Source organism: Manis pentadactyla, chromosome 10, assembly GCF_030020395.1.
Source record: "Manis pentadactyla isolate mManPen7 chromosome 10, mManPen7.hap1, whole genome shotgun sequence".
Classification (NCBI taxonomy): domain Eukaryota; kingdom Metazoa; phylum Chordata; class Mammalia; order Pholidota; family Manidae; genus Manis; species Manis pentadactyla.
The window spans coordinates 106,687,579-106,696,441 of NC_080028.1; the positions used below are offsets into that span (position 1 = coordinate 106,687,579).

Sequence of the window (8,863 nt, forward strand, 5' to 3'; positions counted from 1 at the left end):
TAATTCAGTGGGTGCAAAGTTGAACTCTAAGATACAGGCTTCCACAAGAAGGGTTTTCTAGTAAGGTCGCTGTTTTCTGTGTAAGATGATATTATATAGTCACCTACGTTGGCTTCTTAGCCTTTGATTCTTAGCAAGAAGATGCTCTTTTTTCCGCGCCCAGAGCTGACCAGAGTTCTCAACAGAATGACGTCAGGCCCATCTGAATGGAAGAGATCCTTTTTTTTTTCCTTCCAGAATTGAGGATTTTTCACTGTTTATTTTTATAAGTGAGTTGAAATTCACATAGTACAAATTAACCATTATAAAGGGAACAATTCAGGGAATTTAGTACATTCATCATTCCCTTTGTCACCCAGTCCCTGCAACTACCAATCTGTTTTGTGTCCATGGACTTACCTATTCTAGATATTTCACAGAAATGAAAGCATATAATCTGTGGCCTTTTGATCCTAGGAAGAGAAATTTTCAATTGTTCTGAAGTACATAATTTAGGAAGAAACCATATTTATATAAGAAAATACATAAACATCATCATCAGTTTACCAAAACAAGAATATTACTAAGACCTGGCATTTGCAAAACATCTAAAGTGCTTTAGGGGTACAAAAAGACCTATTAATTGTCTTTGTACTCAAAGGGCCCACAGTTTGATAAGAGGGTGACAGAGAAAGAGGACTGAGAGCCCAATAGGAAAGGCAACTCTTTCCTAACAAGCCGAAGAATCATGGCAAACAAGTGAAACTTGGAACTTTGAGGTCCTCCCTTCCCCCAACCAAGGAATGGTACTAGGAGTAGCTAGAATTCTTGGTTGCAAGCTCCAGAAATACAATGGAACTAGCTTAACCTGAAAAGGGCAAAACTTACTATGGAGAAGCAGGGTTGGCTTGTGGCATGTGGTAGAACACAGCCTAGACTCAAAAGAGATGCCCAGCATTTCCCTCTCTCGTGTTGGCTGCTATGCGCACTTTAGCGTCGATTCATCGTTTGCTCTCTGCTCCTGTGGACAAAAGGTGGCCATCCCCCAGTTCCCAAGATTCTATCTTCTCTGTTTAAAAGCTATGGAAGTCACGATCATAGCCTCTGGAATCAGACAGATGAGGCTAGATTCTCACTCTGGCATTTGGGCTGTGACACTGAGCGCGTCATTTCACCTCCCTGACCTTGGTTTCTTTATCAACAATAGCGCTTACCTCAAGAGGTTCCTAAGAAATCTAACCAGAAAACATACTTAAAGAACAATCTCTAGCATATAAATCTTCATTAAATATTAATTACTATTACTGTTGTTAATATTACTATTATTAAAGAAGCCAGCCCTGACTGAGTGGGTCTCAGTCACAAACCCAGATTGCTAGGAAGGAGACTGATCCGACTTGAGTCAGGTGGTCGCCCCGCCTCCATTAGCTGCAGCCCGAGGGTGGAGACACAACCAACAGAGACGGCCGCCAGAGGCACACGGCTGTGCCAGCCTCCAGGAGCTACAGAACCCAGAAGAAAAGATGCCAGGAGCTAGACAAAGGAGGTCTGGAGACAGTCGCTCTGCCCAGCGGGCAGCTCCTGAGCCCCGGGCTGTGCAGGAAGTGTGCTGCGGGCCTCTGGCCTTGGCTGAAGGGGCTCTCCAGGGCTGATCTTTGCAACTCGTTCTACTGTTTGTTTAATTCAGCTGTTTTGATTAGCTAACCTCCTGGCTTTGAAATCAGTGTTTACTTTATTTCCTTTTTGTAAATCACTTTAGCTTGTTTGGGTTATTCTTTTATTCTCTCTGACCTTTAGTTTTAAATTTTATTTTATGTTAATTGTTGTTAGCTCATGGTTTGCTTGCTGCCTTCTGCTTTGCTTTTATTCATTTTTTCTTTTTGGGGGGTGGAGTGGACAAGGGGTTAATTATTTAACCTAGTTTCCAGTAACATTTAATCTTTATTTAACTGCTCTCTCTTATTTCTTATTCTGCTATTTTAACCTTTTTTTTTTTTTTTTTTGTCTACAATTTTTAGTTCTCTGAAATACTACCATTAAAAAATGCAGATTTAGAAGTTCAGCTGGGAAGGCAGCCCTTTTGCCCTAAGGGACCGACAGGGAGTCCTTCCCACTTCAGCCATCCTGTATGAGGTCCCGGCCCCTGAGACTGATCTTTGTACAGATCTTACCGCATCAGCATAATCCTCCTTTCCTGGCCCCTCTGTGCAGGCTTTGGCCTCAGGCTCTTTCCCACCCCACTCTGCTTCTACTCTTCCAGGAGAAAGTGCCACCCATCAGCAGATCAAATGGGCAGTGAGCCCGTCTCCTCCGGAGAACAAATACATGAAGCTTGCATCTCTGCCCAACCATCAGTGGCCCAGGACTCACCGCTGTGGATGAACAAGGCCTTCTCATGACTGGGGAGCTGCGGGGCAGCCCTACCACCTCGTCTCTTCTCTGTCCCCATTTTGTCCCTGGTTGATCTCTTAGATACTATCCACATGCTGATGACCCCCAAATCTATATCTTCAGAGCACAACCTCTCTTCTGAACTCCATAAAACTAACTTTCCACATCTCAACCTTACTGTGCCCCAAACTGAGCTATTGATTCTCCCCCATGCAGAAACAGTTCCTCCCAATATCTTCCCTATCTCCAATAACACCATTCTTCAGTCATCTAGGCCAGAAATATCTCGGGCTCACCTTCTACTCCTTTTCTCTTACAGCCCATATCCAGTCAGTCAGCCAATGCTGTTGCTTCTGCCTCAAACTTGCCTCACCTTTCACTGGGGCTGTTGCAGTGCCTATTAACAGGCCTTTCCTTCCATCTCTGCCTCATTATATTACTAGGGTGATCCGCAGAAATATTTGTCAGACCACATTATTGCACTGAAAACCCTCCAATGGCTCCCCATCTTCTTGACTGTGAGCTACAGGGTCTACGTGATCTGCTCCACCACCCAGTTCTTTACCTTCAAGCTGCCTGTCTAACCTCATCTCTTACCATTTTCCCCTGGATTATTCTATTCTAGCTCTGCTGGCTTCCCTGCTGTTCCTGCAGCACCAATCACACTCCCACCACAGGTTTTTGTATGTGCTCTTCCCTCCTCTGGGAACTCTCTTCCTCCAGATATTTACGTGGCTCAAGCCTTCACTTCCTTTTGGTTTATACTTAAATGCCATATTATATTATCACCCTGTATATCCCTCCTCTTCATTCTATCCCCCTACCCACTTTATTTTTCTTCATAGTCCTTGACACTCTCTGACACAATTGGTTACTACGTGTTCACGTCTCTCTTTACTAAAATGCAAGCTTCACTGTAAGAAGATACTCTTTCTAATTTGCTCACTGCTATATCCCAAATGTCTAGAATAATGCCTGGCAATAAAAGATGCTCAGTAATTGTTTGACATCTTACTGAATAATTAAATAAATTATTTAACAAATCCTGGTATTGTAATTAAAGCAGCATTTTCACAGTGTGTGTGTGTATTGAGGGGGAAGGGGATGTTGGGAAGAGGGAAAAGAAAAGTGAAAAAGTTAAAAGGAAGGCATCAGCCATTGATTGAACTCCCCCTGTGTGCCAGGCACTGTGTTAGATGTCCCTTTTGGGTTATTACTTCAATCCTAAATTTTCTGAGAAAAATAAATGGCAATATACATTCAGCTCTGGTGGGTTATCTGAAACCTGTCTCCCATTATCTATTGTTTTTCACTCAAGCTATATTACTATTTGCCTGCCTGCTTCTAGCCTTTAGTAAGTAAGTCTGCTAATCGTGATGTTGTATGTTTTCTCCCTTATCTGTAGGACAACAATTATGTCAGGTAAAGCTGGACTGACATATTTATCCTGGTGAATTCAAAATGAAACATGAGCCATAAAAAAGGATACAAAGTATTATGGGTTTATAATGAAAGGAAGAATTAACCTCAGCATGTGGAATCAAAGAAGACTGGCAAAAAGGTAGCATTTGATCTGGACCTCAAAGCATTGATAAGATTGTAAGCTCAGAAGTCTGATATGAGGCAAGCTATTGTGTGAGGACTGGCAAAGAACTCTTAGAGTGCCTGGTGTGCAGAGAACCTTTCAGTCAGTGGGATGGGCAGCACCTACCGTGGTCCCCGTGGCCCCCACCTCCTGGATTTAGACTGTTGTGTTATCCTCACCACTAGAGTGTGAATGGGACCCATGACTTATTCTAGCCAGTAGAATATGGCAAAGATGGGATGTTGGTTTCATTCCATAAGAGTGTGACTTCCATATTGCTAGCACATTCTCTCTTTTGCCTTTTTGGCTCATATACTTTCATGAAACAAACTTTCACATTAGAGAAGTCCATGTGGCAAGAAACTATAGGAGTCTGTATCCAACAGACAGCCGGAACTGAGGCTCCAAGCCCGGCAGTGTCCCCAGTCAGCCTTTCAGATGATGTCTGGAATCACGGTTAACTCCAGTCCTGTGAGAGGCTCTCCCTTAAAGGACCCAGCAAAGCAAAGCCAGGATTCCTGAGTCAAGAAACTGAAATTAATAAATGGGTGTTAATTTAAGCTGCTAAGTTTTGTGGCAATTTTTTATGCAGCAACAAATAACTAATTCAGTAAGGGACAAATGAAACATTTGCAGTTCACTTAGTACCTAGTTATGAGGGGTTCTCTTTATGCAATTACTGTTATAGTTACTTAAAAGCTTGGGAAGGTCAATGACAGAAAGACCCTACCCTCAAGAAGTCTAGAGCAAGAAGGTAAGATGTGCTCACAAATAACTATTAAACAAGGTGGAAAGTGTTAAGCCACCAGGAGTAGCTGGAGATGATCCATTGGAAACTCCTGGTGGAGGGGCATTTGAGCTGGATCTTAATTAGCAGGTTGGACATGGAGCAATAGGCAATGAACTGTTCCTAAGCAAACGCATGGAGGGTATGTACAACAGACAGTACACAATTCCTTAGGGTGCAGGGCACATATAGGTAAACAGAATTGGAGAAGTAGGCTGGGACCATATTGTGAAGCTCCTTGAATGGTGGGGAAAGAGCTCCAAGTCAAAACATTTTTTGAGCATTTGTTCTAAATTGCCAAAAACAATACAGTCCCAGTTTCCTTTATGAAACCTTCCTCATTCCACAACTAATACTTTTAAATATTGGGCCAAAGGTAAAATCTTCCTGGGCTTTTATGATGTCCCAGATCATTTAAGATGGCTTATCCATTGAGACTTTCTGAAATGAATGGCTCACTGCATTTTATAATGCAATTGAAGACCTGAGTATCATTGAAATTAAGAGATTTATACCATCTATAAAGTGTTGTATGCATTTGAGCTATGTGTGAATTATTTTGTCAATGTCTTCATTTGTTTTCAGAGTAGAAAACTCTTCCAACTATTTTTTTCCCTCCAAATGACATTTACTTTAACTATTCTCATTTACTCAGTAGGGTTTGGAGGTAGGCCATGTGTCTGCAAAATGTGTACTTACGTCTAATTTGTACACAACTTTTGCTTGTAATTTAATCAAAGATAGCTGAAATGGCACTCTAACAGTTCTCACTTCTACATTTACCAGTGTGTGATCACTTGAAAATCCATCCCAGAACATCTTGAAATTAATCTTCACTGGAGGCTTTCTCTACATAATCTCTGCTAGTTACACAATTATTTGCAGAGGTTCTCAAGGTGTTTCAAAAGCTTTCTTCTCAACCAGCAGGATATGGTTCATTTTATAGTGTTTCATATATTGCTTTAGAAGATAGTACGAGCTTACCACCTTACTCTCCTAATGTAAAAGTTTATTGCAATATTCTGTAATTGCATGTCAAGTTCTATTTAAATGCCCCAAACAACACATAACCAAGAATTCCTTTGTCTTTCTTTCAGCAAATAGTGATTTTGACCTTGTCTCTCTTAATTTTGCACTGTATGCATCTAATCATACTTACAGAACTTGCAAGTTCTGTAATTCTGTGATAACAGCTATCCAACGATCACATTAGCATCCCCACACTTTCCAAGCTAAAAACCACTTATAATTCAGTGTCATGATTTTTTTTTTTTTGTAATGTTTAAGCAGCCTGGAGAATTGATGGGGTTCAGCAGATGCCGCAGTCCTAACCAAGGTTTGTAATTGACCTCTGGGAGGCTACAGCCTTTTCCTTTCTTCGGAGGGCTAATTAGTGAAAGCTGCTGGGGTGTGCAAGGCCACATCAGCAGGAGGAGGAGAAGCCCTGAAGTCTCCTCAGGGTTTGAAACCACATGGTTCTTTCCCCATCAGAACAGTTCCATAGAAGCAGGAGAGGCTTAGTGTTTCTAGAAGAGAAAAGCTCTTCAAATACAGTATTTGCAATTTGCAAAGAATTCTCCAATTAATATTCTAAATAATTTAGTAGTTTACTTCTCTAAATCTTGCATAATAAAACAAATTCATTCTTTTATTATTATTTTAAATTTCCAAAGATTCACTTTGGAGTATGTTTGAATATATTTAAGTAGTAAGTTCCTTGATTCACTTAAAATAACTTTACAATACAATTGACACTGAATTATTTTTAATAATAAATTCCTTTAAGGGCTATAATTTGATTTTTTAAATTATGATGTATAGCCCTATAAATTTTGCATATACTGAGTAACCTGGTACAATGTGTGAATGGTTCAGAAACCATCTTTACATCATTTAACTTATCTGGTGGAGACCAGGATTGGAAAGGAGCAGAGAGAAGTTTTGGCATTTGAGGAGTAATATAGCTCAAAGAGCTATATGAATTTTTAAGAAATCATTAATGTTCTTTAATTTTTCCAATATCAAGCAGCTGGTTTCATGAAAAGCTTATTTTTATAATCTTTTCCTTCTTCAAACACATGTTTTTATTATTTTGTTTCCAAATGCACTGCTTAAAATAAGAAAATTTACTTTCAGACTCTGATCTTGACTATTGCAATTCTCTTTTAATTTCAGCCCCTCAAGGTCAAAAGATTCTATTTACTTTTCATTTTTGCCATGATAGCACAGGTCTAAAATCTCTTGAATGTTTTTCTCATAATTTCTCTGTATATTAAATTGAAAATTTTCTCGCTCATAATATCCAATGCAAGTCTCTTCTTGTATTTTATCTATTCTTCTACCCACATTCACCTATAATCTCATTTTCTATCTTTTTAAATTTAAGTTCTTATACATTATTCCACCCAATGCATTGCATAATAAATTATGGGTCCACTCCTAAGTATATTCATATCCATTCATTCAAAGCACTTTAATCTAATATTGACAACCGGAGTCTAAATAATTCAGCAAATCTAAATTTACTACTAAATTCAGAATAAAGTTGAGTGGATGATCATCAAAAGACAATGTTTCTCTACAAGATCATAAATTCCAGAAAGGCAATGACCTTGTGGTGTTAACTTTTATATTCTGTGAATATTCTGGAAACATAGATATATTTCAGTAAGTACTTTTGGAATGAATGAACTCCGGGAGGTGAGTACTATCATTTTCCTCATTTTATTGATGAAGCCACATCATTATGGTAAAGCCAAGATCCAAACACAAATGGAGAATTCTGAACTTCATGTTCTTAATTACTATGTAATTCTGCCTCTCAGCAATAAAAGGCCTCAAAAAGTTCCACTCTTAGAATTAGGCTTTGTTAAATATATGTGAACTTAGCTAACTTAGCCTACAGGAAAAAGAAAATTTAACACCCTTTAGATGAAGATTTTTTTAAAGTAATATAATATTCTCACACAATCTCATTCAAGCATGGGAAATATAGCCAGAATACTAAACATTTAGATCTTGGAAAATCTTTAACATATAATTTCTGCTGTAGAATTAACTTTTATCCAAGTGTCAAAACCTTGTAATGTAGGCTTACAAAAACAATAGGTGATCGGAAGGGCCCACTTTTAGGTATATAAAAGATTGAGATCAATATTATGCTATCACACATCAAACACATGGTTTGCACATCAAAAGGAACATGGGAGGCAAATGCCAAGGAAACCCAATGGAGATCAGTGTACCTAGCAAGCTGGATTCATCTCTCAGATGCCGATAAATAGATCCTAACTTTTCTCTTTAGGAAACCTATGTGATTAATTTTCATTTTAAAAGCTCAGATATATCTTTTGCACACTAGGTTGGGTGCAGATTGCATAACAATCCATGATATACTGGTAGTCAAGAGTCTAGTAACATCAAGTTGCTTCTGAATGTCCATGGCTACCAAGTCTTGACATTACTCTATACAAATGATACTTTTGGTCAGGAAAATCCCAGAAGGTGACGACATGCAAAGTCAGCAGTAATTATTTTTCCAGTAGGTTGCTTCTGGTTTCGTGGGTATTGAGTTCAAAATTTAAGACTCTTTGGAAGGATGAAATGCTAGGGCTCTGAGGCATAAGTGCCCCCACTGAAGTTCAGCCACAGGGAGGGAGGGATTGGGAGTGTCTCACAGCCCCGGCAACAATTTCCATAATTATTCACAACCACTCACACTTACAGGACTTAGTTGAAACCCCCATCAAATTCGGATAAAAATACAATCTTATTTTCTTAAGAGTAAAAAAGATACTTTCAAAACCATTTTTTAAGCCCCATGAGGAGTATCAAGTATAAGAATTCCTTATGAATTAAAAAAAACAATTTGGAGATTAGGTTGAAATGTATCTTTTTTCTTTATGAAAAAATGTTAGCCTTTTAAATTTAAAAATTAAAAAGTTGCAAGGCACATGTTCACCTATTTAAAACAAACTATTTCCAAATACCATAGAATATTTTACATAAAAGAAATAATTATATTGTAAGTAGAAGCTAGTATTGATTTTATTTAGTTACTATATTCATTTTATCCAAGTCAATGGAGATTTACACCATTGTTTATTCAGTCTGTGTATATT

At 38.6% G+C, this 8,863-nt stretch overlaps 1 long non-coding RNA gene across 1 annotated transcript; it reads left to right on the top strand.

Moving 5' to 3' along the window:
• Positions 1-1,421: 1,421 nt before the first annotated feature.
• Positions 1,422-4,453, top strand: LOC130685158 (uncharacterized). Its single transcript, XR_008999535.1, has 3 exons — positions 1,422-1,525; positions 3,776-3,931; positions 4,342-4,453. It is a non-coding gene; the product is annotated as an uncharacterized LOC130685158 (long non-coding RNA).
• The last annotated feature ends 4,410 nt before the right edge of the window (positions 4,454-8,863 follow it).